We start from the raw sequence: 23,853 nt of genomic DNA on the forward strand, positions 1-23,853 counted from the left end.
TTTTAAATGGTGTGGATGTCCCTGCGTCCTTCCTGGAAGGTATTGTGGTCTTGGTTCCAAAGGTTCCGGTCACCAGGAAACTGTGCAATCTTAGACCAATCACCCTTCTTAATGGTGATTACAAACTCTTCACCAAATGTGTCTCTTCCCGCTTGAAGCTGGTCATGAAAAAACTCATTAGTCCCTTTCAATACTGTGCAGTGCCTCAACGCACTCTCTATGGTGCTGTGTCGACATACCGAGATGCCATTGCCTATGCTTCGACGAATAGGATTCCTTTTGGCATTTTATCCGTCGATTTTGCAATGGCTTTTGACAGAGTTAGCCACATATATCTCTGGCGAGTGCTCCAGAAGTTTGGTTTCGGTGTAAAATATATAACTATGATTTTTAACCTTTTCCAAAATTCCACCTCACGGATTAGTATCAATGGACTTTTATCGGAACCTGTTCCGCTCTGCTGTTCCGTCAAACAAGGGTGCCCTCTGTCAATGGCGCTTTACGCTATTTCCTTAGATCCTTTGTTGCGTAAGTTGCATAGTGTTTGTAGGGGAATACGTATTGGGAATGAGAAGCACGTTTGTCGCGCTTATGCTGACGACCTTGGCCTCTTGGTGTCCTCGGCTACCGACTTTGCTACAATACGCGCAGTTCTTACACAGTATGAACGTGCATCCGGTGCGAGCATCAATACCCGTAAGACGGTTTTTCTGCCTATTTATGCAGCGACACGTGGCTTCAAACGCCCATGGTTTACAGTGAAGCAGGAACACAAAATTTTGGGTGTTCGCTTTCGGGCCAATCTGTTACAGACTGCGTCCTACAACTGGCGTATTGTCTTAAATGGCATACGCGCTATGGCTAGCCTGTCCGCTACTCGCACCCTCGCGTTAACACAGAGGGTGATTTTAATAAATGTTTTCTTGCTCAGCAAAGCCTGGTACCTCGCACAGTTATTTCAGGTACCCAAGAATTTGGGCAGAGCCATAACACAGGCAGTCTATTGGCTATTGTGGCGGGGACATATTTTCAAGGTGTCTTACGAAACATGTACTTTACCGCGCGAACAGGGTGGGCTCGGGCTCATTCATTTTGCTATGAAAGCCGCAGCATTGCTCCTTCATCGGACGAGCGTCACCATTGAACAGGATCCGTCGAGCCCCACAGCTGTTCTGTTCGCTATTCATCGGCCTCTATCTGAAGCAGCACCTCTCGACCCGACTACAATACCGTTTCAGCTGCGTTATGTTCGAGAATACTACATTCAAAAAAGTTATCTCGCCGCCGACGTACTCGACCATCGCACACGGACTGTGAAACGTGTCTACCAGGGACTAAGAGGACGGCCAGTCGGTAATAAGATGGAGGCGCGCTACCCGCGATCTGCGTGGCGGACGGTGTGGGCTCACGTTCATGCTCCCTTCTTGTCAGCGGACGTCAGCAGCTTTTGGTACCAAGTGGTTAACAGAATTCTTCCCACCAACGAAAAGCTGCGCCGCATTCACTTATCTCCATCGAGCTTGTGTGAAGACTGTCGTCAAGACGACACCTTAGAACATCGTTTCGTGTGCCTGAGGTCACGGTCGACTTGGAACATTGCCGCCAGGATGCTCGCACTTATCAACCGGACCAGCGCTGCCGCTTTTTCTGCGGACACGGCATTGATCCCGGACTTCAACCCTTATCCGCATACGAAGCGTGCCGCCACTGCATGGATCGTGGCTCACACTGTGTTCGCCCTCCTGCAATTGCGACTTACGGACGACTATGCCTATCTGGTTTATTTATCCACACAACATGACCTCACTAAAACCAGGAAAGACTATGCCAAAATCTTTGCCAATTTTCTGCAAATTGCACTTGCATTTGCCCACGACAAACTGTTGTAATCAACACTTCACTGCTGCGACTTTTCTTTACTTCTGTGTTTTGCATTGTCTCCGGGTCCGGATACATAGTTAATGCAAATTGAATGCTACAGGAACAGTGAATCATAACAAGTACGATGCTTACGCTTGTGCAGAACTACAATGTGGAAATTACGCGACGAAAAGTTTAACACAGTGTTATCCTGTGTTTGTGTATGTTTGTGTTTTGCTGTCATTTAGTGATTTCTTTCTGTATTTAATTCATTTTTTATACCGTCTGGTTCCTCCGTTATCGGCGTACATTCACGGGTGCGTTGCGCACGCCGCTGCCACGGAGATTGTTTGGTTTTTAAGAACAGAGGATTTTTTATTTTCTTTTTAAACACGTCGGAGAGGATTGTGTTTTACTTCCCTTTATCCGCCGGACAGTTCGGAAAGTTCGGGAGTATATTCATTCCTTTGACATGTGTCGATATTTTTAATTTTTGTGACTTTTTTCATTACTTATTTTAATGGCCGCCACGAAGCATTTTGAATATAATGTCATGGGACGTGTGAAGGGTGTTCCTTCCCTGTTACTGAGAGGACTAACCCAGGCAGTATTTGATTTTTTATTCTTTTTTTTTTTTCAAATTTTATTCTTTCTTTATTGCATTTAGGTGGAAAGCGCCTGATGCGCTGTTATTCTTTCATTTTTTATTTTAAGGCGTGTAGGCGCCGAGCGACTGCTTTGCTGTCATTATAGGCCTGCACTTTGACTTTAAGAGGGTTTTAGTTTTCCTTCGATGCTTCGCTAGCGGTAAACAGCCACAAGAAACTTTCCTCAAAGCAATCCAGTATCTCCGATTCCATCACATCATCTTGACCACCAACGTCTACCGGAGGACGTCGACGCCAAAGGAACCATACCGAGGAGTTTACGGTTTTCAGCTGAATGGACAGTTCAACAATTCATCCTTTCTGTTTGCAAGAAGCACCGTTTTATTTTATAGCTAAAGAAGCTCGCCGAAGAAGGCATAAATTGGAGAGCGCAAGGCCGGGCTATAAGGGGAGTTGGGAGGCCCGTAAAAAAAAAAAAAAATAAAAAAAAAAAAAAAAAAAAAAAAAAAAATAAATAAATAAATAAAAAAAAAAAAAGCTGCCAACTTTTTCTCGTTTTTTTTTGTGGTGTTTTCTCGTGCTGTAGAAAGCAGCTCCTGTGCCCCTGGCGCCGCGTAGGTAGCGTGGCCGAGCGGTCTAAGGCGCTGGTTTCAGGCACCAGTCTCTTCGGAGGCGTGGGTTCGAATCCCACCGCTGCCAATGTTTTCTAAGCAGGAGCACTGATTACCCGCGAAGGAAACAGCGCAGCAAGCCGTGAGCGTCTCTTTCTTAAATTGTCGTAGCAGCACAGTGCGTGGTGCAACGACAGGATTCACACGCGCAGTTTGGTGTCACGATTGCTGGCGCTCGTCTCCACGAAATGTGTCTCGAGCATGACGTTCTATGCAGTGGAAACGCTAATTTTTGCCGTTGTCGTCAAGTGGATTGTGTACAGCTTGCTGTGTTCGCTGGAGGAGCACTTGTGTCGTTATCCGGTGTGGTCTAGTGGCTAGGATACCTGGCTCTCACCCAGGAGGCCCGGGTTCGATTCCCGGTACCGGAAATACGCATTTTACTGCTCCTCTTATGCGACTTGTCCCGACTTAGCTCGACTGACGCTCCGCTGACGCTTGCACAAAATGACGTTAAGTACGATTCGCGGTCACAAGTGACGGCGAGAGCGATGCGACATCTGTCCACCTCTTATCGAGGCACATACCTGTGGTCAACAGAGTTGGAGGACTACAAGACATTGCCACAGGGGTTTAATGCAGCTAACCACACTGCTTAGTGTCCTAACAGCGCAGACACGTTTCGTTTGCCAGTATACATATAATGGAGACCACGTCTGACACAGCTGTGGCGAGACACAGTGGGCTGAGCTTTGCTGTGCATAGCCACTTGCAGTCGCGAGAACTGCTTTCGGCGGTGCCTCCGTGGCCGTGATCGTCTAGTGGTTAGGACATTGCGTTGTGGCCGCAATAACCCAGGTTCGAATCCTGGTCACGGCACTTTTTAAAGTTTTGCCTTGCTGTCGCTGCAATGACGGTAGTGAACCACTGTTTGAATTCACGGTGCCCTCTGGATTTCTCGCTCATGTTCCACGAGCTGCAGGTGGCACTACCAGTTCATTATCAACACGTAATGCCGCCGCACCACAGCGCGGGCTGCTGCCTGTGTAGTTAACCTCTATTCGAAAAGGGCAGTTGTTTGAAGTGCAATGGATGAGCGGCCAGTCGCAGCAGAACAGGAAGCTGTGTCGTGCACTGTTTCTACGAAAGCGAACAACACTGACGCAGGTAGCGTGGCCGAGCGGTCTAAGGCGCTGGTTTAAGGCACCAGTCTCTTCGGAGGCGTGGGTTCGAATCCCACCGCTGCCAATGTTTTCTAAGCAGGAGCACTGATTACCCGCGAAGGAAACAGCGCAGCAAGCCGTGAGCGTCTCTTTCTTAAATTGTCGTAGCAGCACAGTGCGTGGTGCAACGACAGGATTCACACGCGCAGTTTGGTGTCACGATTGCTGGCGCTCGTCTCCACGAAATGTGTCTCGAGCATGACGTTCTATGCAGTGGAAACGCTAATTTTTGCCGTTGTCGTCAAGTGGATTGTGTACAGCTTGCTGTGTTCGCTGGAGGAGCACTTGTGTCGTTATCCGGTGTGGTCTAGTGGCTAGGATACCTGGCTCTCACCCAGGAGGCCCGGGTTCGATTCCCGGTACCGGAAATACGCATTTTACTGCTCCTCTTATGCGACTTGTCCCGACTTAGCTCGACTGACGCTCCGCTGACGCTTGCACAAAATGACGTTAAGTACGATTCGCGGTCACAAGTGACGGCGAGAGCGATGCGACATCTGTCCACCTCTTATCGAGGCACATACCTGTGGTCAACAGAGTTGGAGGACTACAAGACATTGCCACAGGGGTTTAATGCAGCTAACCACACTGCTTAGTGTCCTAACAGCTAGACACGTTTCGTTTGCCAGTATACATATAATGGAGACCACGTCTGACACAGCTGTGGCGAGACACAGTGGGCTGAGCTTTGCTGTGCATAGCCACTTGCAGTCGCGAGAACTGCTTTCGGCGGTGCCTCCGTGGCCGTGATCGTCTAGTGGTTAGGACATTGCGTTGTGGCCGCAATAACCCAGGTTTCGAATCCTGGTCACGGCACTTTTTAAAGTTTTGCCTTGCTGTCGCTGCAATGACGGTAGTGAACCACTGTTTGAATTCACGGTGCCCTCTGGATTTCTCGCTCATGTTCCACGAGCTGCAGGTGGCACTACCAGTTCATTATCAACACGTAATGCCGCCGCACCACAGCGCGGGCTGCTGCCTGTGTAGTTAACCTCTATTCGAAAAGGGCAGTTGTTTGAAGTGCAATGGATGAGCGGCCAGTCGCAGCAGAACAGGAAGCTGTGTCGTGCACTGTTTCTACGAAAGCGAACAACACTGACGCAGGTAGCGTGGCCGAGCGGTCTAAGGCGCTGGTTTAAGGCACCAGTCTCTTCGGAGGCGTGGGTTCGAATCCCACCGCTGCCAACTTTTTCTCGTTTTTTTTTGTGGTGTTTTCTCGTGCTGTAGAAAGCAGCTCCTGTGCCCCTGGCGCCGCGTAGGTAGCGTGGCCGAGCGGTCTAAGGCGCTGGTTTCAGGCACCAGTCTCTTCGGAGGCGTGGGTTCGAATCCCACCGCTGCCAATGTTTTCTAAGCAGGAGCACTGATTACCCGCGAAGGAAACAGCGCAGCAAGCCGTGAGCGTCTCTTTCTTAAATTGTCGTAGCAGCACAGTGCGTGGTGCAACGACAGGATTCACACGCGCAGTTTGGTGTCACGATTGCTGGCGCTCGTCTCCACGAAATGTGTCTCGAGCATGACGTTCTATGCAGTGGAAACGCTAATTTTTGCCGTTGTCGTCAAGTGGATTGTGTACAGCTTGCTGTGTTCGCTGGAGGAGCACTTGTGTCGTTATCCGGTGTGGTCTAGTGGCTAGGATACCTGGCTCTCACCCAGGAGGCCCGGGTTCGATTCCCGGTACCGGAAATACGCATTTTACTGCTCCTCTTATGCGACTTGTCCCGACTTAGCTCGACTGACGCTCCGCTGACGCTTGCACAAAATGACGTTAAGTACGATTCGCGGTCACAAGTGACGGCGAGAGCGATGCGACATCTGTCCACCTCTTATCGAGGCACATACCTGTGGTCAACAGAGTTGGAGGACTACAAGACATTGCCACAGGGGTTTAATGCAGCTAACCACACTGCTTAGTGTCCTAACAGCGCAGACACGTTTCGTTTGCCAGTATACATATAATGGAGACCACGTCTGACACAGCTGTGGCGAGACACAGTGGGCTGAGCTTTGCTGTGCATAGCCACTTGCAGTCGCGAGAACTGCTTTCGGCGGTGCCTCCGTGGCCGTGATCGTCTAGTGGTTAGGACATTGCGTTGTGGCCGCAATAACCCAGGTTCGAATCCTGGTCACGGCACTTTTTAAAGTTTTGCCTTGCTGTCGCTGCAATGACGGTAGTGAACCACTGTTTGAATTCACGGTGCCCTCTGGATTTCTCGCTCATGTTCCACGAGCTGCAGGTGGCACTACCAGTTCATTATCAACACGTAATGCCGCCGCACCACAGCGCGGGCTGCTGCCTGTGTAGTTAACCTCTATTCGAAAAGGGCAGTTGTTTGAAGTGCAATGGATGAGCGGCCAGTCGCAGCAGAACAGGAAGCTGTGTCGTGCACTGTTTCTACGAAAGCGAACAACACTGACGCAGGTAGCGTGGCCGAGCGGTCTAAGGCGCTGGTTTAAGGCACCAGTCTCTTCGGAGGCGTGGGTTCGAATCCCACCGCTGCCAACTTTTTCTCGTTTTTTTTTGTGGTGTTTTCTCGTGCTGTAGAAAGCAGCTCCTGTGCCCCTGGCGCCGCGTAGGTAGCGTGGCCGAGCGGTCTAAGGCGCTGGTTTCAGGCACCAGTCTCTTCGGAGGCGTGGGTTCGAATCCCACCGCTGCCAATGTTTTCTAAGCAGGAGCACTGATTACCCGCGAAGGAAACAGCGCAGCAAGCCGTGAGCGTCTCTTTCTTAAATTGTCGTAGCAGCACAGTGCGTGGTGCAACGACAGGATTCACACGCGCAGTTTGGTGTCACGATTGCTGGCGCTCGTCTCCACGAAATGTGTCTCGAGCATGACGTTCTATGCAGTGGAAACGCTAATTTTTGCCGTTGTCGTCAAGTGGATTGTGTACAGCTTGCTGTGTTCGCTGGAGGAGCACTTGTGTCGTTATCCGGTGTGGTCTAGTGGCTAGGATACCTGGCTCTCACCCAGGAGGCCCGGGTTCGATTCCCGGTACCGGAAATACGCATTTTACTGCTCCTCTTATGCGACTTGTCCCGACTTAGCTCGACTGACGCTCCGCTGACGCTTGCACAAAATGACGTTAAGTACGATTCGCGGTCACAAGTGACGGCGAGAGCGATGCGACATCTGTCCACCTCTTATCGAGGCACATACCTGTGGTCAACAGAGTTGGAGGACTACAAGACATTGCCACAGGGGTTTAATGCAGCTAACCACACTGCTTAGTGTCCTAACAGCGCAGACACGTTTCGTTTGCCAGTATACATATAATGGAGACCACGTCTGACACAGCTGTGGCGAGACACAGTGGGCTGAGCTTTGCTGTGCATAGCCACTTGCAGTCGCGAGAACTGCTTTCGGCGGTGCCTCCGTGGCCGTGATCGTCTAGTGGTTAGGACATTGCGTTGTGGCCGCAATAACCCAGGTTCGAATCCTGGTCACGGCACTTTTTAAAGTTTTGCCTTGCTGTCGCTGCAATGACGGTAGTGAACCACTGTTTGAATTCACGGTGCCCTCTGGATTTCTCGCTCATGTTCCACGAGCTGCAGGTGGCACTACCAGTTCATTATCAACACGTAATGCCGCCGCACCACAGCGCGGGCTGCTGCCTGTGTAGTTAACCTCTATTCGAAAAGGGCAGTTGTTTGAAGTGCAATGGATGAGCGGCCAGTCGCAGCAGAACAGGAAGCTGTGTCGTGCACTGTTTCTACGAAAGCGAACAACACTGACGCAGGTAGCGTGGCCGAGCGGTCTAAGGCGCTGGTTTAAGGCACCAGTCTCTTCGGAGGCGTGGGTTCGAATCCCACCGCTGCCAACTTTTTCTCGTTTTTTTTTGTGGTGTTTTCTCGTGCTGTAGAAAGCAGCTCCTGTGCCCCTGGCGCCGCGTAGGTAGCGTGGCCGAGCGGTCTAAGGCGCTGGTTTCAGGCACCAGTCTCTTCGGAGGCGTGGGTTCGAATCCCACCGCTGCCAATGTTTTCTAAGCAGGAGCACTGATTACCCGCGAAGGAAACAGCGCAGCAAGCCGTGAGCGTCTCTTTCTTAAATTGTCGTAGCAGCACAGTGCGTGGTGCAACGACAGGATTCACACGCGCAGTTTGGTGTCACGATTGCTGGCGCTCGTCTCCACGAAATGTGTCTCGAGCATGACGTTCTATGCAGTGGAAACGCTAATTTTTGCCGTTGTCGTCAAGTGGATTGTGTACAGCTTGCTGTGTTCGCTGGAGGAGCACTTGTGTCGTTATCCGGTGTGGTCTAGTGGCTAGGATACCTGGCTCTCACCCAGGAGGCCCGGGTTCGATTCCCGGTACCGGAAATACGCATTTTACTGCTCCTCTTATGCGACTTGTCCCGACTTAGCTCGACTGACGCTCCGCTGACGCTTGCACAAAATGACGTTAAGTACGATTCGCGGTCACAAGTGACGGCGAGAGCGATGCGACACCTCTTATCGAGGCACTTACCTGTGGTAGACAGAGTTGGAGGACTACAAGACATTGCCACAGGGGTTTAATGCAGCTAACCACACTGCTTAGTGTCCTAACAGCGCAGACACGTTTCGTTTGCCAGTATACATATAATGGAGACCACGTCTGACACAGCTGTGGCGAGACACAGTGGGCTGAGCTTTGCTGTGCATAGCCACTTGCAGTCGCGAGAACTGCTTTCGGCGGTGCCTCCGTGGCCGTGATCGTCTAGTGGTTAGGACATTGCGTTGTGGCCGCAATAACCCAGGTTCGAATCCTGGTCACGGCACTTTTTAAAGTTTTGCCTTGCTGTCGCTGCAATGACGGTAGTGAACCACTGTTTGAATTCACGGTGCCCTCTGGATTTCTCGCTCATGTTCCACGAGCTGCAGGTGGCACTACCAGTTCATTATCAACACGTAATGCCGCCGCACCACAGCGCGGGCTGCTGCCTGTGTAGTTAACCTCTATTCGAAAAGGGCAGTTGTTTGAAGTGCAATGGATGAGCGGCCAGTCGCAGCAGAACAGGAAGCTGTGTCGTGCACTGTTTCTACGAAAGCGAACAACACTGACGCAGGTAGCGTGGCCGAGCGGTCTAAGGCGCTGGTTTAAGGCACCAGTCTCTTCGGAGGCGTGGGTTCGAATCCCACCGCTGCCAACTTTTTCTCGTTTTTTTTTGTGGTGTTTTCTCGTGCTGTAGAAAGCAGCTCCTGTGCCCCTGGCGCCGCGTAGGTAGCGTGGCCGAGCGGTCTAAGGCGCTGGTTTCAGGCACCAGTCTCTTCGGAGGCGTGGGTTCGAATCCCACCGCTGCCAATGTTTTCTAAGCAGGAGCACTGATTACCCGCGAAGGAAACAGCGCAGCAAGCCGTGAGCGTCTCTTTCTTAAATTGTCGTAGCAGCACAGTGCGTGGTGCAACGACAGGATTCACACGCGCAGTTTGGTGTCACGATTGCTGGCGCTCGTCTCCACGAAATGTGTCTCGAGCATGACGTTCTATGCAGTGGAAACGCTAATTTTTGCCGTTGTCGTCAAGTGGATTGTGTACAGCTTGCTGTGTTCGCTGGAGGAGCACTTGTGTCGTTATCCGGTGTGGTCTAGTGGCTAGGATACCTGGCTCTCACCCAGGAGGCCCGGGTTCGATTCCCGGTACCGGAAATACGCATTTTACTGCTCCTCTTATGCGACTTGTCCCGACTTAGCTCGACTGACGCTCCGCTGACGCTTGCACAAAATGACGTTAAGTACGATTCGCGGTCACAAGTGACGGCGAGAGCGATGCGACATCTGTCCACCTCTTATCGAGGCACATACCTGTGGTCAACAGAGTTGGAGGACTACAAGACATTGCCACAGGGGTTTAATGCAGCTAACCACACTGCTTAGTGTCCTAACAGCGCAGACACGTTTCGTTTGCCAGTATACATATAATGGAGACCACGTCTGACACAGCTGTGGCGAGACACAGTGGGCTGAGCTTTGCTGTGCATAGCCACTTGCAGTCGCGAGAACTGCTTTCGGCGGTGCCTCCGTGGCCGTGATCGTCTAGTGGTTAGGACATTGCGTTGTGGCCGCAATAACCCAGGTTCGAATCCTGGTCACGGCACTTTTTAAAGTTTTGCCTTGCTGTCGCTGCAATGACGGTAGTGAACCACTGTTTGAATTCACGGTGCCCTCTGGATTTCTCGCTCATGTTCCACGAGCTGCAGGTGGCACTACCAGTTCATTATCAACACGTAATGCCGCCGCACCACAGCGCGGGCTGCTGCCTGTGTAGTTAACCTCTATTCGAAAAGGGCAGTTGTTTGAAGTGCAATGGATGAGCGGCCAGTCGCAGCAGAACAGGAAGCTGTGTCGTGCACTGTTTCTACGAAAGCGAACAACACTGACGCAGGTAGCGTGGCCGAGCGGTCTAAGGCGCTGGTTTAAGGCACCAGTCTCTTCGGAGGCGTGGGTTCGAATCCCACCGCTGCCAACTTTTTCTCGTTTTTTTTTGTGGTGTTTTCTCGTGCTGTAGAAAGCAGCTCCTGTGCCCCTGGCGCCGCGTAGGTAGCGTGGCCGAGCGGTCTAAGGCGCTGGTTTCAGGCACCAGTCTCTTCGGAGGCGTGGGTTCGAATCCCACCGCTGCCAATGTTTTCTAAGCAGGAGCACTGATTACCCGCGAAGGAAACAGCGCAGCAAGCCGTGAGCGTCTCTTTCTTAAATTGTCGTAGCAGCACAGTGCGTGGTGCAACGACAGGATTCACACGCGCAGTTTGGTGTCACGATTGCTGGCGCTCGTCTCCACGAAATGTGTCTCGAGCATGACGTTCTATGCAGTGGAAACGCTAATTTTTGCCGTTGTCGTCAAGTGGATTGTGTACAGCTTGCTGTGTTCGCTGGAGGAGCACTTGTGTCGTTATCCGGTGTGGTCTAGTGGCTAGGATACCTGGCTCTCACCCAGGAGGCCCGGGTTCGATTCCCGGTACCGGAAATACGCATTTTACTGCTCCTCTTATGCGACTTGTCCCGACTTAGCTCGACTGACGCTCCGCTGACGCTTGCACAAAATGACGTTAAGTACGATTCGCGGTCACAAGTGACGGCGAGAGCGATGCGACACCTCTTATCGAGGCACTTACCTGTGGTAGACAGAGTTGGAGGACTACAAGACATTGCCACAGGGGTTTAATGCAGCTAACCACACTGCTTAGTGTCCTAACAGCGCAGACACGTTTCGTTTGCCAGTATACATATAATGGAGACCACGTCTGACACAGCTGTGGCGAGACACAGTGGGCTGAGCTTTGCTGTGCATAGCCACTTGCAGTCGCGAGAACTGCTTTCGGCGGTGCCTCCGTGGCCGTGATCGTCTAGTGGTTAGGACATTGCGTTGTGGCCGCAATAACCCAGGTTCGAATCCTGGTCACGGCACTTTTTAAAGTTTTGCCTTGCTGTCGCTGCAATGACGGTAGTGAACCACTGTTTGAATTCACGGTGCCCTCTGGATTTCTCGCTCATGTTCCACGAGCTGCAGGTGGCACTACCAGTTCATTATCAACACGTAATGCCGCCGCACCACAGCGCGGGCTGCTGCCTGTGTAGTTAACCTCTATTCGAAAAGGGCAGTTGTTTGAAGTGCAATGGATGAGCGGCCAGTCGCAGCAGAACAGGAAGCTGTGTCGTGCACTGTTTCTACGAAAGCGAACAACACTGACGCAGGTAGCGTGGCCGAGCGGTCTAAGGCGCTGGTTTAAGGCACCAGTCTCTTCGGAGGCGTGGGTTCGAATCCCACCGCTGCCAACTTTTTCTCGTTTTTTTTTGTGGTGTTTTCTCGTGCTGTAGAAAGCAGCTCCTGTGCCCCTGGCGCCGCGTAGGTAGCGTGGCCGAGCGGTCTAAGGCGCTGGTTTCAGGCACCAGTCTCTTCGGAGGCGTGGGTTCGAATCCCACCGCTGCCAATGTTTTCTAAGCAGGAGCACTGATTACCCGCGAAGGAAACAGCGCAGCAAGCCGTGAGCGTCTCTTTCTTAAATTGTCGTAGCAGCACAGTGCGTGGTGCAACGACAGGATTCACACGCGCAGTTTGGTGTCACGATTGCTGGCGCTCGTCTCCACGAAATGTGTCTCGAGCATGACGTTCTATGCAGTGGAAACGCTAATTTTTGCCGTTGTCGTCAAGTGGATTGTGTACAGCTTGCTGTGTTCGCTGGAGGAGCACTTGTGTCGTTATCCGGTGTGGTCTAGTGGCTAGGATACCTGGCTCTCACCCAGGAGGCCCGGGTTCGATTCCCGGTACCGGAAATACGCATTTTACTGCTCCTCTTATGCGACTTGTCCCGACTTAGCTCGACTGACGCTCCGCTGACGCTTGCACAAAATGACGTTAAGTACGATTCGCGGTCACAAGTGACGGCGAGAGCGATGCGACATCTGTCCACCTCTTATCGAGGCACATACCTGTGGTCAACAGAGTTGGAGGACTACAAGACATTGCCACAGGGGTTTAATGCAGCTAACCACACTGCTTAGTGTCCTAACAGCGCAGACACGTTTCGTTTGCCAGTATACATATAATGGAGACCACGTCTGACACAGCTGTGGCGAGACACAGTGGGCTGAGCTTTGCTGTGCATAGCCACTTGCAGTCGCGAGAACTGCTTTCGGCGGTGCCTCCGTGGCCGTGATCGTCTAGTGGTTAGGACATTGCGTTGTGGCCGCAATAACCCAGGTTCGAATCCTGGTCACGGCACTTTTTAAAGTTTTGCCTTGCTGTCGCTGCAATGACGGTAGTGAACCACTGTTTGAATTCACGGTGCCCTCTGGATTTCTCGCTCATGTTCCACGAGCTGCAGGTGGCACTACCAGTTCATTATCAACACGTAATGCCGCCGCACCACAGCGCGGGCTGCTGCCTGTGTAGTTAACCTCTATTCGAAAAGGGCAGTTGTTTGAAGTGCAATGGATGAGCGGCCAGTCGCAGCAGAACAGGAAGCTGTGTCGTGCACTGTTTCTACGAAAGCGAACAACACTGACGCAGGTAGCGTGGCCGAGCGGTCTAAGGCGCTGGTTTAAGGCACCAGTCTCTTCGGAGGCGTGGGTTCGAATCCCACCGCTGCCAACTTTTTCTCGTTTTTTTTTGTGGTGTTTTCTCGTGCTGTAGAAAGCAGCTCCTGTGCCCCTGGCGCCGCGTAGGTAGCGTGGCCGAGCGGTCTAAGGCGCTGGTTTCAGGCACCAGTCTCTTCGGAGGCGTGGGTTCGAATCCCACCGCTGCCAATGTTTTCTAAGCAGGAGCACTGATTACCCGCGAAGGAAACAGCGCAGCAAGCCGTGAGCGTCTCTTTCTTAAATTGTCGTAGCAGCACAGTGCGTGGTGCAACGACAGGATTCACACGCGCAGTTTGGTGTCACGATTGCTGGCGCTCGTCTCCACGAAATGTGTCTCGAGCATGACGTTCTATGCAGTGGAAACGCTAATTTTTGCCGTTGTCGTCAAGTGGATTGTGTACAGCTTGCTGTGTTCGCTGGAGGAGCACTTGTGTCGTTATCCGGTGTGGTCTAGTGGCTAGGATACCTGGCTCTCACCCAGGAGGCCCGGGTTCGATTCCCGGTACCGGAAATACGCATTTTACTGCTCCTCTTATGCGACTTGTCCCGACTTAGCTCGACTGACGCTCCGCTGACGCTTGCACAAAATGACGTTAAGTACGATTCGCGGTCACAAGTGACGGCGAGAGCGATGCGACACCTCTTATCGAGGCACTTACCTGTGGTAGACAGAGTTGGAGGACTACAAGACATTGCCACAGGGGTTTAATGCAGCTAACCACACTGCTTAGTGTCCTAACAGCGCAGACACGTTTCGTTTGCCAGTATACATATAATGGAGACCACGTCTGACACAGCTGTGGCGAGACACAGTGGGCTGAGCTTTGCTGTGCATAGCCACTTGCAGTCGCGAGAACTGCTTTCGGCGGTGCCTCCGTGGCCGTGATCGTCTAGTGGTTAGGACATTGCGTTGTGGCCGCAATAACCCAGGTTCGAATCCTGGTCACGGCACTTTTTAAAGTTTTGCCTTGCTGTCGCTGCAATGACGGTAGTGAACCACTGTTTGAATTCACGGTGCCCTCTGGATTTCTCGCTCATGTTCCACGAGCTGCAGGTGGCACTACCAGTTCATTATCAACACGTAATGCCGCCGCACCACAGCGCGGGCTGCTGCCTGTGTAGTTAACCTCTATTCGAAAAGGGCAGTTGTTTGAAGTGCAATGGATGAGCGGCCAGTCGCAGCAGAACAGGAAGCTGTGTCGTGCACTGTTTCTACGAAAGCGAACAACACTGACGCAGGTAGCGTGGCCGAGCGGTCTAAGGCGCTGGTTTAAGGCACCAGTCTCTTCGGAGGCGTGGGTTCGAATCCCACCGCTGCCAACTTTTTCTCGTTTTTTTTTGTGGTGTTTTCTCGTGCTGTAGAAAGCAGCTCCTGTGCCCCTGGCGCCGCGTAGGTAGCGTGGCCGAGCGGTCTAAGGCGCTGGTTTCAGGCACCAGTCTCTTCGGAGGCGTGGGTTCGAATCCCACCGCTGCCAATGTTTTCTAAGCAGGAGCACTGATTACCCGCGAAGGAAACAGCGCAGCAAGCCGTGAGCGTCTCTTTCTTAAATTGTCGTAGCAGCACAGTGCGTGGTGCAACGACAGGATTCACACGCGCAGTTTGGTGTCACGATTGCTGGCGCTCGTCTCCACGAAATGTGTCTCGAGCATGACGTTCTATGCAGTGGAAACGCTAATTTTTGCCGTTGTCGTCAAGTGGATTGTGTACAGCTTGCTGTGTTCGCTGGAGGAGCACTTGTGTCGTTATCCGGTGTGGTCTAGTGGCTAGGATACCTGGCTCTCACCCAGGAGGCCCGGGTTCGATTCCCGGTACCGGAAATACGCATTTTACTGCTCCTCTTATGCGACTTGTCCCGACTTAGCTCGACTGACGCTCCGCTGACGCTTGCACAAAATGACGTTAAGTACGATTCGCGGTCACAAGTGACGGCGAGAGCGATGCGACACCTCTTATCGAGGCACTTACCTGTGGTAGACAGAGTTGGAGGACTACAAGACATTGCCACAGGGGTTTAATGCAGCTAACCACACTGCTTAGTGTCCTAACAGCGCAGACACGTTTCGTTTGCCAGTATACATATAATGGAGACCACGTCTGACACAGCTGTGGCGAGACACAGTGGGCTGAGCTTTGCTGTGCATAGCCACTTGCAGTCGCGAGAACTGCTTTCGGCGGTGCCTCCGTGGCCGTGATCGTCTAGTGGTTAGGACATTGCGTTGTGGCCGCAATAACCCAGGTTCGAATCCTGGTCACGGCACTTTTTAAAGTTTTGCCTTGCTGTCGCTGCAATGACGGTAGTGAACCACTGTTTGAATTCACGGTGCCCTCTGGATTTCTCGCTCATGTTCCACGAGCTGCAGGTGGCACTACCAGTTCATTATCAACACGTAATGCCGCCGCACCACAGCGCGGGCTGCTGCCTGTGTAGTTAACCTCTATTCGAAAAGGGCAGTTGTTTGAAGTGCAATGGATGAGCGGCCAGTCGCAGCAGAACAGGAAGCTGTGTCGTGCACTGTTTCTACGAAAGCGAACAACACTGACGCAGGTAGCGTGGCCGAGCGGTCTAAGGCGCTGGTTTAAGGCACCAGTCTCTTCGGAGGCGTGGGTTCGAATCCCACCGCTGCCAACTTTTTCTCGTTTTTTTTTGTGGTGTTTTCTCGTGCTGTAGAAAGCAGCTCCTGTGCCCCTGGCGCCGCGTAGGTAGCGTGGCCGAGCGGTCTAAGGCGCTGGTTTCAGGCACCAGTCTCTTCGGAGGCGTGGGTTCGAATCCCACCGCTGCCAATGTTTTCTAAGCAGGAGCACTGATTACCCGCGAAGGAAACAGCGCAGCAAGCCGTGAGCGTCTCTTTCTTAAATTGTCGTAGCAGCACAGTGCGTGGTGCAACGACAGGATTCACACGCGCAGTTTGGTGTCACGATTGCTGGCGCTCGTCTCCACGAAATGTGTCTCGAGCATGACGTTCTATGCAGTGGAAACGCTAATTTTTGCCGTTGTCGTCAAGTGGATTGTGTACAGCTTGCTGTGTTCGCTGGAGGAGCACTTGTGTCGTTATCCGGTGTGGTCTAGTGGCTAGGATACCTGGCTCTCACCCAGGAGGCCCGGGTTCGATTCCCGGTACCGGAAATACGCATTTTACTGCTCCTCTTATGCGACTTGTCCCGACTTAGCTCGACTGACGCTCCGCTGACGCTTGCACAAAATGACGTTAAGTACGATTCGCGGTCACAAGTGACGGCGAGAGCGATGCGACATCTGTCCACCTCTTATCGAGGCACATACCTGTGGTCAACAGAGTTGGAGGACTACAAGACATTGCCACAGGGGTTTAATGCAGCTAACCACACTGCTTAGTGTCCTAACAGCGCAGACACGTTTCGTTTGCCAGTATACATATAATGGAGACCACGTCTGACACAGCTGTGGCGAGACACAGTGGGCTGAGCTTTGCTGTGCATAGCCACTTGCAGTCGCGAGAACTGCTTTCGGCGGTGCCTCCGTGGCCGTGATCGTCTAGTGGTTAGGACATTGCGTTGTGGCCGCAATAACCCAGGTTCGAATCCTGGTCACGGCACTTTTTAAAGTTTTGCCTTGCTGTCGCTGCAATGACGGTAGTGAACCACTGTTTGAATTCACGGTGCCCTCTGGATTTCTCGCTCATGTTCCACGAGCTGCAGGTGGCACTACCAGTTCATTATCAACACGTAATGCCGCCGCACCACAGCGCGGGCTGCTGCCTGTGTAGTTAACCTCTATTCGAAAAGGGCAGTTGTTTGAAGTGCAATGGATGAGCGGCCAGTCGCAGCAGAACAGGAAGCTGTGTCGTGCACTGTTTCTACGAAAGCGAACAACACTGACGCAGGTAGCGTGGCCGAGCGGTCTAAGGCGCTGGTTTAAGGCACCAGTCTCTTCGGAGGCGTGGGTTCGAATCCCACCGCTGCCAACTTTTTCTCGTTTTTTTTTGTGGTGTTTTCTCGTGCTGTAGAAAGCAGCTCCTGTGCCCCTGGCGCCGCGTAGGTAGCGTGGCCGAGCGGTCTAAGGCGCTGGTTTCAGGCACCAGTCTCTTCGGAGGCGTGGGTTCGAATCCCACCGCTGCCAATGTTTTCTAAGCAGGAGCACTGATTACCCGCGAAGGAAACAGCGCAGCAAGCCGTGAGCGTCTCTTTCTTAAATTGTCGTAGCAGCACAGTGCGTGGTGCAACGACAGGATTCACACGCGCAGTTTGGTGTCACGATTGCTGGCGCTCGTCTCCACGAAATGTGTCTCGAGCATGACGTTCTATGCAGTGGAAACGCTAATTTTTGCCGTTGTCGTCAAGTGGATTGTGTACAGCTTGCTGTGTTCGCTGGAGGAGCACTTGTGTCGTTATCCGGTGTGGTCTAGTGGCTAGGATACCTGGCTCTCACCCAGGAGGCCCGGGTTCGATTCCCGGTACCGGAAATACGCATTTTACTGCTCCTCTTATGCGACTTGTCCCGACTTAGCTCGACTGACGCTCCGCTGACGCTTGCACAAAATGACGTTAAGTACGATTCGCGGTCACAAGTGACGGCGAGAGCGATGCGACACCTCTTATCGAGGCACTTACCTGTGGTAGACAGAGTTGGAGGACTACAAGACATTGCCACAGGGGTTTAATGCAGCTAACCACACTGCTTAGTGTCCTAACAGCGCAGACACGTTTCGTTTGCCAGTATACATATAACGGAGACCACGTCTGACACAGCTGTGGCGAGACACAGTGGGCTGAGCTTTGCTGTGCATAGCCACTTGCAGTCGCGAGAACTGCTTTCGGCGGTGCCTCCGTGGCCGTGATCGTCTAGTGGTTAGGACATTGCGTTGTGGCCGCAATAACCCAGGTTCGAATCCTGGTCACGGCACTTTTTAAAGTTTTGCCTTGCTGTCGCTGCAATGACGGTAGTGAACCACTGTTTGAATTCACGGTGCCCTCTGGATTTCTCGCTCATGTTCCACGAGCTGCAGGTGGCACTACCAGTTCATTATCAACACGTAATGCCGCCGCACCACAGCGCGGGCTGCTGCCTGTGTAGTTAACCTCTATTCGAAAAGGGCAGTTGTTTGAAGTGCAATGGATGAGCGGCCAGTCGCAGCAGAACAGGAAGCTGTGTCGTGCACTGTTTCTACGAAAGCGAACAACACTGACGCAGGTAGCGTGGCCGAGCGGTCTAAGGCGCTGGTTTAAGGCACCAGTCTCTTCGGAGGCGTGGGTTCGAATCCCACCGCTGCCAACTTTTTCTCGTTTTTTTTTGTGGTGTTTTCTCGTGCTGTAGAAAGCAGCTCCTGTGCCCCTGGCGCCGCGTAGGTAGCGTGGCCGAGCGGTCTAAGGCGCTGGTTTCAGGCACCAGTCTCTTCGGAGGCGTGGGTTCGAATCCCACCGCTGCCAATGTTTTCTAAGCAGGAGCACTGATTACCCGCGAAGGAAACAGCGCAGCAAGCCGTGAGCGTCTCTTTCTTAAATTGTCGTAGCAGCACAGTGCGTGGTGCAACGACAGGATTCACACGCGCAGTTTGGTGTCACGATTGCTGGCGCTCGTCTCCACGAAATGTGTCTCGAGCATGACGTTCTATGCAGTGGAAACGCTAATTTTTGCCGTTGTCGTCAAGTGGATTGTGTACAGCTTGCTGTGTTCGCTGGAGGAGCACTTGTGTCGTTATCCGGTGTGGTCTAGTGGCTAGGATACCTGGCTCTCACCCAGGAGGCCCGGGTTCGATTCCCGGTACCGGAAATACGCATTTTACTGCTCCTCTTATGCGACTTGTCCCGACTTAGCTCGACTGACGCTCCGCTGACGCTTGCACAAAATGACGTTAAGTACGATTCGCGGTCACAAGTGACGGCGAGAGCGATGCGACATCTGTCCACCTCTTATCGAGGCACATACCTGTGGTCAACAGAGTTGGAGGACTACAAGACATTGCCACAGGGGTTTAATGCAGCTAACCACACTGCTTAGTGTCCTAACAGCGCAGACACGTTTCGTTTGCCAGTATACATATAATGGAGACCACGTCTGACACAGCTGTGGCGAGACACAGTGGGCTGAGCTTTGCTGTGCATAGCCACTTGCAGTCGCGAGAACTGCTTTCGGCGGTGCCTCCGTGGCCGTGATCGTCTAGTGGTTAGGACATTGCGTTGTGGCCGCAATAACCCAGGTTCGAATCCTGGTCACGGCACTTTTTAAAGTTTTGCCTTGCTGTCGCTGCAATGACGGTAGTGAACCACTGTTTGAATTCACGGTGCCCTCTGGATTTCTCGCTCATGTTCCACGAGCTGCAGGTGGCACTACCAGTTCATTATCAACACGTAATGCCGCCGCACCACAGCGCGGGCTGCTGCCTGTGTAGTTAACCTCTATTCGAAAAGGGCAGTTGTTTGAAGTGCAATGGATGAGCGGCCAGTCGCAGCAGAACAGGAAGCTGTGTCGTGCACTGTTTCTACGAAAGCGAACAACACTGACGCAGGTAGCGTGGCCGAGCGGTCTAAGGCGCTGGTTTAAGGCACCAGTCTCTTCGGAGGCGTGGGTTCGAATCCCACCGCTGCCAACTTTTTCTCGTTTTTTTTTGTGGTGTTTTCTCATGCTGTAGAAAGCAGCTCCTGTGCCCCTGGCGCCGCGTAGGTAGCGTGGCCGAGCGGTCTAAGGCGCTGGTTTCAGGCACCAGTCTCTTCGGAGGCGTGGGTTCGAATCCCACCGCTGCCAATGTTTTCTAAGCAGGAGCACTGATTACCCGCGAAGGAAACAGCGCAGCAAGCCGTGAGCGTCTCTTTCTTAAATTGTCGTAGCAGCACAGTGCGTGGTGCAACGACAGGATTCACACGCGCAGTTTGGTGTCACGATTGCTGGCGCTCGTCTCCACGAAATGTGTCTCGAGCATGACGTTCTATGCAGTGGAAACGCTAATTTTTGCCGTTGTCGTCAAGTGGATTGTGTACAGCTTGCTGTGTTCGCTGGAGGAGCACTTGTGTCGTTATCCGGTGTGGTCTAGTGGCTAGGATACCTGGCTCTCACCCAGGAGGCCCGGGTTCGATTCCCGGTACCGGAAATACGCATTTTACTGCTCCTCTTATGCGACTTGTCCCGACTTAGCTCGACTGACGCTCCGCTGACGCTTGCACAAAATGACGTTAAGTACGATTCGCGGTCACAAGTGACGGCGAGAGCGATGCGACACCTCTTATCGAGGCACTTACCTGTGGTAGACAGAGTTGGAGGACTACAAGACATTGCCACAGGGGTTTAATGCAGCTAACCACACTGCTTAGTGTCCTAACAGCGCAGACACGTTTCGTTTGCCAGTATACATATAATGGAGACCACGTCTGACACAGCTGTGGCGAGACACAGTGGGCTGAGCTTTGCTGTGCATAGCCACTTGCAGTCGCGAGAACTGCTTTCGGCGGTGCCTCCGTGGCCGTGATCGTCTAGTGGTTAGGACATTGCGTTGTGGCCGCAATAACCCAGGTTCGAATCCTGGTCACGGCACTTTTTAAAGTTTTGCCTTGCTGTCGCTGCAATGACGGTAGTGAACCACTGTTTGAATTCACGGTGCCCTCTGGATTTCTCGCTCATGTTCCACGAGCTGCAGGTGGCACTACCAGTTCATTATCAACACGTAATGCCGCCGCACCACAGCGCGGGCTGCTGCCTGTGTAGTTAACCTCTATTCGAAAAGGGCAGTTGTTTGAAGTGCAATGGATGAGCGGCCAGTCGCAGCAGAACAGGAAGCTGTGTCGTGCACTGTTTCTACGAAAGCGAACAACACTGACGCAGGTAGCGTGGCCGAGCGGTCTAAGGCGCTGGTTTAAGGCACCAGTCTCTTCGGAGGCGTGGGTTCGAATCCCACCGCTGCCAACTTTTTCTCGTTTTTTTTTGTGGTGTTTTCTCGTGCTGTAGAAAGCAGCTCCTGTGCCCCTGGCGCCGCGTAGGTAGCGTGGCCGAGCGGTCTAAGGCGCTGGTTTCAGGCACCAGTCTCTTCGGAGGCGTGGGTTCGAATCCCACCGCTGCCAATGTTTTCTAAGCAGGAGCACTGATTACCCGCGAAGGAAACAGCGCAGCAAGCCGTGAGCGTCTCTTTCTTAAATTGTCGTAGCAGCACAGTGCGTGGTGCAACGACAGGATTCACACGCGCAGTTTGGTGTCACGATTGCTGGCGCTCGTCTCCACGAAATGTGTCTCGAGCATGACGTTCTATGCAGTGGAAACGCTAATTTTTGCCGTTGTCGTCAAGTGGATTGTGTACAGCTTGCTGTGTTCGCTGGAGGAGCACTTGTGTCGTTATCCGGTGTGGTCTAGTGGCTAGGATACCTGGCTCTCACCCAGGAGGCCCGGGTTCGATTCCCGGTACCGGAAATACGCATTTTACTGCTCCTCTTATGCGACTTGTCCCGACTTAGCTCGACTGACGCTCCGCTGACGCTTGCACAAAATGACGTTAAGTACGATTCGCGGTCACAAGTGACGGCGAGAGCGATGCGACACCTCTTATCGAGGCACTTACCTGTGGTAGACAGAGTTGGAGGACTACAAGACATTGCCACAGGGGTTTAATGCAGCTAACCACACTGCTTAGTGTCCTAACAGCGCAGACACGTTTCGTTTGCCAGTATACATATAATGGAGACCACGTCTGACACAGCTGTGGCGAGACACAGTGGGCTGAGCTTTGCTGTGCATAGCCACTTGCAGTCGCGAGAACTGCTTTCGGCGGTGCCTCCGTGGCCGTGATCGTCTAGTGGTTAGGACATTGCGTTGTGGCCGCAATAACCCAGGTTCGAATCCTGGTCACGGCACTTTTTAAAGTTTTGCCTTGCTGTCGCTGCAATGACGGTAGTGAACCACTGTTTGAATTCACGGTGCCCTCTGGATTTCTCGCTCATGTTCCACGAGCTGCAGGTGGCACTACCAGTTCATTATCAACACGTAATGCCGCCGCACCACAGCGCGGGCTGCTGCCTGTGTAGTTAACCTCTATTCGAAAAGGGCAGTTGTTTGAAGTGCAATGGATGAGCGGCCAGTCGCAGCAGAACAGGAAGCTGTGTCGTGCACTGTTTCTACGAAAGCGAACAACACTGACGCAGGTAGCGTGGCCGAGCGGTCTAAGGCGCTGGTTTAAGGCACCAGTCTCTTCGGAGGCGTGGGTTCGAATCCCACCGCTGCCAACTTTTTCTCGTTTTTTTTTGTGGTGTTTTCTCGTGCTGTAGAAAGCAGCTCCTGTGCCCCTGGCGCCGCGTAGGTAGCGTGGCCGAGCGGTCTAAGGCGCTGGTTTCAGGCACCAGTCTCTTCGGAGGCGTGGGTTCGAATCCCACCGCTGCCAATGTTTTCTAAGCAGGAGCACTGATTACCCGCGAAGGAAACAGCGCAGCAAGCCGTGAGCGTCTCTTTCTTAAATTGTCGTAGCAGCACAGTGCGTGGTGCAACGACAGGATTCACACGCGCAGTTTGGTGTCACGATTGCTGGCGCTCGTCTCCACGAAATGTGTCTCGAGCATGACGTTCTATGCAGTGGAAACGCTAATTTTTGCCGTTGTCGTCAAGTGGATTGTGTACAGCTTGCTGTGTTCGCTGGAGGAGCACTTGTGTCGTTATCCGGTGTGGTCTAGTGGCTAGGATACCTGGCTCTCACCCAGGAGGCCCGGGTTCGATTCCCGGTACCGGAAATACGCATTTTACTGCTCCTCTTATGCGACTTGTCCCGACTTAGCTCGACTGACGCTCCGCTGACGCTTGCACAAAATGACGTTAAGTACGATTCGCGGTCACAAGTGACGGCGAGAGCGATGCGACACCTCTTATCGAGGCACTTACCTGTGGTAGACAGAGTTGGAGGACTACAAGACATTGCCACAGGGGTTTAATGCAGCTAACCACACTGCTTAGTGTCCTAACAGCGCAGACACGTTTCGTTTGCCAGTATACATATAATGGAGACCACGTCTGACACAGCTGTGGCGAGACACAGTGGGCTGAGCTTTGCTGTGCATAGCCACTTGCAGTCGCGAGAACTGCTTTCGGCGGTGCCTCCGTGGCCGTGATCGTCTAGTGGTTAGGACATTGCGTTGTGGCCGCAATAACCCAGGTTCGAATCCTGGTCACGGCACTTTTTAAAGTTTTGCCTTGCTGTCGCTGCAATGACGGTAGTGAACCACTGTTTGAATTCACGGTGCCCTCTGGATTTCTCGCTCATGTTCCACGAGCTGCAGGTGGCACTACCAGTTCATTATCAACACGTAATGCCGCCGCACCACAGCGCGGGCTGCTGCCTGTGTAGTTAACCTCTATTCGAAAAGGGCAGTTGTTTGAAGTGCAATGGATGAGCGGCCAGTCGCAGCAGAACAGGAAGCTGTGTCGTGCACTGTTTCTACGAAAGCGAACAACACTGACGCAGGTAGCGTGGCCGAGCGGTCTAAGGCGCTGGTTTAAGGCACCAGTCTCTTCGGAGGCGTGGGTTCGAATCCCACCGCTGCCAACTTTTTCTCGTTTTTTTTT

General features: G+C 52.7%; 63 non-coding genes across 63 annotated transcripts; all 63 read left to right on the top strand.

Annotated features, from left to right (window-relative positions):
• Window positions 1–3,085: 3,085 nt before the first annotated feature.
• Trnal-cag (transfer RNA leucine (anticodon CAG)) lies at window positions 3,086–3,167 on the top strand. Its single transcript has one exon. It is a non-coding gene; the product is annotated as a tRNA-Leu (tRNA).
• Window positions 3,168–3,438: 271 nt separating this feature from the next.
• Trnae-cuc (transfer RNA glutamic acid (anticodon CUC)) lies at window positions 3,439–3,510 on the top strand. The gene has a single exon. It is a non-coding gene; the product is annotated as a tRNA-Glu (tRNA).
• A 376-nt stretch (window positions 3,511–3,886) lies between these two features.
• Window positions 3,887–3,958, top strand: Trnah-gug (transfer RNA histidin (anticodon GUG)). Its single transcript has one exon. It is a non-coding gene; the product is annotated as a tRNA-His (tRNA).
• A 287-nt stretch (window positions 3,959–4,245) lies between these two features.
• On the top strand, window positions 4,246–4,327 carry Trnal-aag (transfer RNA leucine (anticodon AAG)). The gene has a single exon. It is a non-coding gene; the product is annotated as a tRNA-Leu (tRNA).
• Window positions 4,328–4,598: 271 nt separating this feature from the next.
• On the top strand, window positions 4,599–4,670 carry Trnae-cuc (transfer RNA glutamic acid (anticodon CUC)). The gene has a single exon. It is a non-coding gene; the product is annotated as a tRNA-Glu (tRNA).
• A 375-nt stretch (window positions 4,671–5,045) lies between these two features.
• Trnah-gug (transfer RNA histidin (anticodon GUG)) lies at window positions 5,046–5,118 on the top strand. Its single transcript has one exon. It is a non-coding gene; the product is annotated as a tRNA-His (tRNA).
• A 287-nt stretch (window positions 5,119–5,405) lies between these two features.
• Window positions 5,406–5,487, top strand: Trnal-aag (transfer RNA leucine (anticodon AAG)). The gene has a single exon. It is a non-coding gene; the product is annotated as a tRNA-Leu (tRNA).
• Window positions 5,488–5,560: 73 nt separating this feature from the next.
• Window positions 5,561–5,642, top strand: Trnal-cag (transfer RNA leucine (anticodon CAG)). The gene has a single exon. It is a non-coding gene; the product is annotated as a tRNA-Leu (tRNA).
• Window positions 5,643–5,913: 271 nt separating this feature from the next.
• Window positions 5,914–5,985, top strand: Trnae-cuc (transfer RNA glutamic acid (anticodon CUC)). The gene has a single exon. It is a non-coding gene; the product is annotated as a tRNA-Glu (tRNA).
• A 376-nt stretch (window positions 5,986–6,361) lies between these two features.
• Trnah-gug (transfer RNA histidin (anticodon GUG)) lies at window positions 6,362–6,433 on the top strand. The gene has a single exon. It is a non-coding gene; the product is annotated as a tRNA-His (tRNA).
• A 287-nt stretch (window positions 6,434–6,720) lies between these two features.
• Trnal-aag (transfer RNA leucine (anticodon AAG)) lies at window positions 6,721–6,802 on the top strand. The gene has a single exon. It is a non-coding gene; the product is annotated as a tRNA-Leu (tRNA).
• Window positions 6,803–6,875: 73 nt separating this feature from the next.
• On the top strand, window positions 6,876–6,957 carry Trnal-cag (transfer RNA leucine (anticodon CAG)). The gene has a single exon. It is a non-coding gene; the product is annotated as a tRNA-Leu (tRNA).
• Window positions 6,958–7,228: 271 nt separating this feature from the next.
• Window positions 7,229–7,300, top strand: Trnae-cuc (transfer RNA glutamic acid (anticodon CUC)). The gene has a single exon. It is a non-coding gene; the product is annotated as a tRNA-Glu (tRNA).
• Window positions 7,301–7,676: 376 nt separating this feature from the next.
• Window positions 7,677–7,748, top strand: Trnah-gug (transfer RNA histidin (anticodon GUG)). The gene has a single exon. It is a non-coding gene; the product is annotated as a tRNA-His (tRNA).
• Window positions 7,749–8,035: 287 nt separating this feature from the next.
• On the top strand, window positions 8,036–8,117 carry Trnal-aag (transfer RNA leucine (anticodon AAG)). The gene has a single exon. It is a non-coding gene; the product is annotated as a tRNA-Leu (tRNA).
• Window positions 8,118–8,190: 73 nt separating this feature from the next.
• Trnal-cag (transfer RNA leucine (anticodon CAG)) lies at window positions 8,191–8,272 on the top strand. Its single transcript has one exon. It is a non-coding gene; the product is annotated as a tRNA-Leu (tRNA).
• A 271-nt stretch (window positions 8,273–8,543) lies between these two features.
• Trnae-cuc (transfer RNA glutamic acid (anticodon CUC)) lies at window positions 8,544–8,615 on the top strand. The gene has a single exon. It is a non-coding gene; the product is annotated as a tRNA-Glu (tRNA).
• Window positions 8,616–8,983: 368 nt separating this feature from the next.
• On the top strand, window positions 8,984–9,055 carry Trnah-gug (transfer RNA histidin (anticodon GUG)). The gene has a single exon. It is a non-coding gene; the product is annotated as a tRNA-His (tRNA).
• Window positions 9,056–9,342: 287 nt separating this feature from the next.
• Trnal-aag (transfer RNA leucine (anticodon AAG)) lies at window positions 9,343–9,424 on the top strand. Its single transcript has one exon. It is a non-coding gene; the product is annotated as a tRNA-Leu (tRNA).
• Window positions 9,425–9,497: 73 nt separating this feature from the next.
• On the top strand, window positions 9,498–9,579 carry Trnal-cag (transfer RNA leucine (anticodon CAG)). Its single transcript has one exon. It is a non-coding gene; the product is annotated as a tRNA-Leu (tRNA).
• Window positions 9,580–9,850: 271 nt separating this feature from the next.
• Trnae-cuc (transfer RNA glutamic acid (anticodon CUC)) lies at window positions 9,851–9,922 on the top strand. Its single transcript has one exon. It is a non-coding gene; the product is annotated as a tRNA-Glu (tRNA).
• A 376-nt stretch (window positions 9,923–10,298) lies between these two features.
• On the top strand, window positions 10,299–10,370 carry Trnah-gug (transfer RNA histidin (anticodon GUG)). The gene has a single exon. It is a non-coding gene; the product is annotated as a tRNA-His (tRNA).
• Window positions 10,371–10,657: 287 nt separating this feature from the next.
• On the top strand, window positions 10,658–10,739 carry Trnal-aag (transfer RNA leucine (anticodon AAG)). The gene has a single exon. It is a non-coding gene; the product is annotated as a tRNA-Leu (tRNA).
• Window positions 10,740–10,812: 73 nt separating this feature from the next.
• Trnal-cag (transfer RNA leucine (anticodon CAG)) lies at window positions 10,813–10,894 on the top strand. Its single transcript has one exon. It is a non-coding gene; the product is annotated as a tRNA-Leu (tRNA).
• A 271-nt stretch (window positions 10,895–11,165) lies between these two features.
• On the top strand, window positions 11,166–11,237 carry Trnae-cuc (transfer RNA glutamic acid (anticodon CUC)). The gene has a single exon. It is a non-coding gene; the product is annotated as a tRNA-Glu (tRNA).
• Window positions 11,238–11,605: 368 nt separating this feature from the next.
• Trnah-gug (transfer RNA histidin (anticodon GUG)) lies at window positions 11,606–11,677 on the top strand. The gene has a single exon. It is a non-coding gene; the product is annotated as a tRNA-His (tRNA).
• A 287-nt stretch (window positions 11,678–11,964) lies between these two features.
• On the top strand, window positions 11,965–12,046 carry Trnal-aag (transfer RNA leucine (anticodon AAG)). The gene has a single exon. It is a non-coding gene; the product is annotated as a tRNA-Leu (tRNA).
• A 73-nt stretch (window positions 12,047–12,119) lies between these two features.
• Window positions 12,120–12,201, top strand: Trnal-cag (transfer RNA leucine (anticodon CAG)). The gene has a single exon. It is a non-coding gene; the product is annotated as a tRNA-Leu (tRNA).
• A 271-nt stretch (window positions 12,202–12,472) lies between these two features.
• On the top strand, window positions 12,473–12,544 carry Trnae-cuc (transfer RNA glutamic acid (anticodon CUC)). Its single transcript has one exon. It is a non-coding gene; the product is annotated as a tRNA-Glu (tRNA).
• Window positions 12,545–12,920: 376 nt separating this feature from the next.
• Window positions 12,921–12,992, top strand: Trnah-gug (transfer RNA histidin (anticodon GUG)). The gene has a single exon. It is a non-coding gene; the product is annotated as a tRNA-His (tRNA).
• A 287-nt stretch (window positions 12,993–13,279) lies between these two features.
• Window positions 13,280–13,361, top strand: Trnal-aag (transfer RNA leucine (anticodon AAG)). Its single transcript has one exon. It is a non-coding gene; the product is annotated as a tRNA-Leu (tRNA).
• Window positions 13,362–13,434: 73 nt separating this feature from the next.
• On the top strand, window positions 13,435–13,516 carry Trnal-cag (transfer RNA leucine (anticodon CAG)). Its single transcript has one exon. It is a non-coding gene; the product is annotated as a tRNA-Leu (tRNA).
• Window positions 13,517–13,787: 271 nt separating this feature from the next.
• Window positions 13,788–13,859, top strand: Trnae-cuc (transfer RNA glutamic acid (anticodon CUC)). Its single transcript has one exon. It is a non-coding gene; the product is annotated as a tRNA-Glu (tRNA).
• A 368-nt stretch (window positions 13,860–14,227) lies between these two features.
• Trnah-gug (transfer RNA histidin (anticodon GUG)) lies at window positions 14,228–14,299 on the top strand. The gene has a single exon. It is a non-coding gene; the product is annotated as a tRNA-His (tRNA).
• A 287-nt stretch (window positions 14,300–14,586) lies between these two features.
• Trnal-aag (transfer RNA leucine (anticodon AAG)) lies at window positions 14,587–14,668 on the top strand. Its single transcript has one exon. It is a non-coding gene; the product is annotated as a tRNA-Leu (tRNA).
• Window positions 14,669–14,741: 73 nt separating this feature from the next.
• Trnal-cag (transfer RNA leucine (anticodon CAG)) lies at window positions 14,742–14,823 on the top strand. The gene has a single exon. It is a non-coding gene; the product is annotated as a tRNA-Leu (tRNA).
• Window positions 14,824–15,094: 271 nt separating this feature from the next.
• Trnae-cuc (transfer RNA glutamic acid (anticodon CUC)) lies at window positions 15,095–15,166 on the top strand. The gene has a single exon. It is a non-coding gene; the product is annotated as a tRNA-Glu (tRNA).
• Window positions 15,167–15,534: 368 nt separating this feature from the next.
• Trnah-gug (transfer RNA histidin (anticodon GUG)) lies at window positions 15,535–15,606 on the top strand. Its single transcript has one exon. It is a non-coding gene; the product is annotated as a tRNA-His (tRNA).
• A 287-nt stretch (window positions 15,607–15,893) lies between these two features.
• On the top strand, window positions 15,894–15,975 carry Trnal-aag (transfer RNA leucine (anticodon AAG)). Its single transcript has one exon. It is a non-coding gene; the product is annotated as a tRNA-Leu (tRNA).
• A 73-nt stretch (window positions 15,976–16,048) lies between these two features.
• Window positions 16,049–16,130, top strand: Trnal-cag (transfer RNA leucine (anticodon CAG)). The gene has a single exon. It is a non-coding gene; the product is annotated as a tRNA-Leu (tRNA).
• A 271-nt stretch (window positions 16,131–16,401) lies between these two features.
• Window positions 16,402–16,473, top strand: Trnae-cuc (transfer RNA glutamic acid (anticodon CUC)). Its single transcript has one exon. It is a non-coding gene; the product is annotated as a tRNA-Glu (tRNA).
• Window positions 16,474–16,849: 376 nt separating this feature from the next.
• Window positions 16,850–16,921, top strand: Trnah-gug (transfer RNA histidin (anticodon GUG)). The gene has a single exon. It is a non-coding gene; the product is annotated as a tRNA-His (tRNA).
• A 287-nt stretch (window positions 16,922–17,208) lies between these two features.
• On the top strand, window positions 17,209–17,290 carry Trnal-aag (transfer RNA leucine (anticodon AAG)). The gene has a single exon. It is a non-coding gene; the product is annotated as a tRNA-Leu (tRNA).
• Window positions 17,291–17,363: 73 nt separating this feature from the next.
• Window positions 17,364–17,445, top strand: Trnal-cag (transfer RNA leucine (anticodon CAG)). Its single transcript has one exon. It is a non-coding gene; the product is annotated as a tRNA-Leu (tRNA).
• A 271-nt stretch (window positions 17,446–17,716) lies between these two features.
• Window positions 17,717–17,788, top strand: Trnae-cuc (transfer RNA glutamic acid (anticodon CUC)). The gene has a single exon. It is a non-coding gene; the product is annotated as a tRNA-Glu (tRNA).
• A 368-nt stretch (window positions 17,789–18,156) lies between these two features.
• Trnah-gug (transfer RNA histidin (anticodon GUG)) lies at window positions 18,157–18,228 on the top strand. Its single transcript has one exon. It is a non-coding gene; the product is annotated as a tRNA-His (tRNA).
• A 287-nt stretch (window positions 18,229–18,515) lies between these two features.
• On the top strand, window positions 18,516–18,597 carry Trnal-aag (transfer RNA leucine (anticodon AAG)). The gene has a single exon. It is a non-coding gene; the product is annotated as a tRNA-Leu (tRNA).
• Window positions 18,598–18,670: 73 nt separating this feature from the next.
• Window positions 18,671–18,752, top strand: Trnal-cag (transfer RNA leucine (anticodon CAG)). The gene has a single exon. It is a non-coding gene; the product is annotated as a tRNA-Leu (tRNA).
• A 271-nt stretch (window positions 18,753–19,023) lies between these two features.
• On the top strand, window positions 19,024–19,095 carry Trnae-cuc (transfer RNA glutamic acid (anticodon CUC)). The gene has a single exon. It is a non-coding gene; the product is annotated as a tRNA-Glu (tRNA).
• Window positions 19,096–19,471: 376 nt separating this feature from the next.
• On the top strand, window positions 19,472–19,543 carry Trnah-gug (transfer RNA histidin (anticodon GUG)). Its single transcript has one exon. It is a non-coding gene; the product is annotated as a tRNA-His (tRNA).
• A 287-nt stretch (window positions 19,544–19,830) lies between these two features.
• Window positions 19,831–19,912, top strand: Trnal-aag (transfer RNA leucine (anticodon AAG)). Its single transcript has one exon. It is a non-coding gene; the product is annotated as a tRNA-Leu (tRNA).
• A 73-nt stretch (window positions 19,913–19,985) lies between these two features.
• Trnal-cag (transfer RNA leucine (anticodon CAG)) lies at window positions 19,986–20,067 on the top strand. The gene has a single exon. It is a non-coding gene; the product is annotated as a tRNA-Leu (tRNA).
• Window positions 20,068–20,338: 271 nt separating this feature from the next.
• Window positions 20,339–20,410, top strand: Trnae-cuc (transfer RNA glutamic acid (anticodon CUC)). Its single transcript has one exon. It is a non-coding gene; the product is annotated as a tRNA-Glu (tRNA).
• Window positions 20,411–20,778: 368 nt separating this feature from the next.
• On the top strand, window positions 20,779–20,850 carry Trnah-gug (transfer RNA histidin (anticodon GUG)). The gene has a single exon. It is a non-coding gene; the product is annotated as a tRNA-His (tRNA).
• Window positions 20,851–21,137: 287 nt separating this feature from the next.
• On the top strand, window positions 21,138–21,219 carry Trnal-aag (transfer RNA leucine (anticodon AAG)). The gene has a single exon. It is a non-coding gene; the product is annotated as a tRNA-Leu (tRNA).
• Window positions 21,220–21,292: 73 nt separating this feature from the next.
• On the top strand, window positions 21,293–21,374 carry Trnal-cag (transfer RNA leucine (anticodon CAG)). The gene has a single exon. It is a non-coding gene; the product is annotated as a tRNA-Leu (tRNA).
• A 271-nt stretch (window positions 21,375–21,645) lies between these two features.
• Window positions 21,646–21,717, top strand: Trnae-cuc (transfer RNA glutamic acid (anticodon CUC)). Its single transcript has one exon. It is a non-coding gene; the product is annotated as a tRNA-Glu (tRNA).
• Window positions 21,718–22,085: 368 nt separating this feature from the next.
• Trnah-gug (transfer RNA histidin (anticodon GUG)) lies at window positions 22,086–22,157 on the top strand. The gene has a single exon. It is a non-coding gene; the product is annotated as a tRNA-His (tRNA).
• A 287-nt stretch (window positions 22,158–22,444) lies between these two features.
• Window positions 22,445–22,526, top strand: Trnal-aag (transfer RNA leucine (anticodon AAG)). The gene has a single exon. It is a non-coding gene; the product is annotated as a tRNA-Leu (tRNA).
• Window positions 22,527–22,599: 73 nt separating this feature from the next.
• Window positions 22,600–22,681, top strand: Trnal-cag (transfer RNA leucine (anticodon CAG)). The gene has a single exon. It is a non-coding gene; the product is annotated as a tRNA-Leu (tRNA).
• Window positions 22,682–22,952: 271 nt separating this feature from the next.
• Window positions 22,953–23,024, top strand: Trnae-cuc (transfer RNA glutamic acid (anticodon CUC)). The gene has a single exon. It is a non-coding gene; the product is annotated as a tRNA-Glu (tRNA).
• Window positions 23,025–23,392: 368 nt separating this feature from the next.
• Window positions 23,393–23,464, top strand: Trnah-gug (transfer RNA histidin (anticodon GUG)). Its single transcript has one exon. It is a non-coding gene; the product is annotated as a tRNA-His (tRNA).
• A 287-nt stretch (window positions 23,465–23,751) lies between these two features.
• Window positions 23,752–23,833, top strand: Trnal-aag (transfer RNA leucine (anticodon AAG)). The gene has a single exon. It is a non-coding gene; the product is annotated as a tRNA-Leu (tRNA).
• Window positions 23,834–23,853: the final 20 nt, after the last annotated feature.

This window comes from Schistocerca serialis, unplaced genomic scaffold (genome assembly GCF_023864345.2).
Source record: "Schistocerca serialis cubense isolate TAMUIC-IGC-003099 unplaced genomic scaffold, iqSchSeri2.2 HiC_scaffold_762, whole genome shotgun sequence".
Classification (NCBI taxonomy): Eukaryota; Metazoa; Arthropoda; class Insecta; order Orthoptera; family Acrididae; genus Schistocerca; species Schistocerca serialis.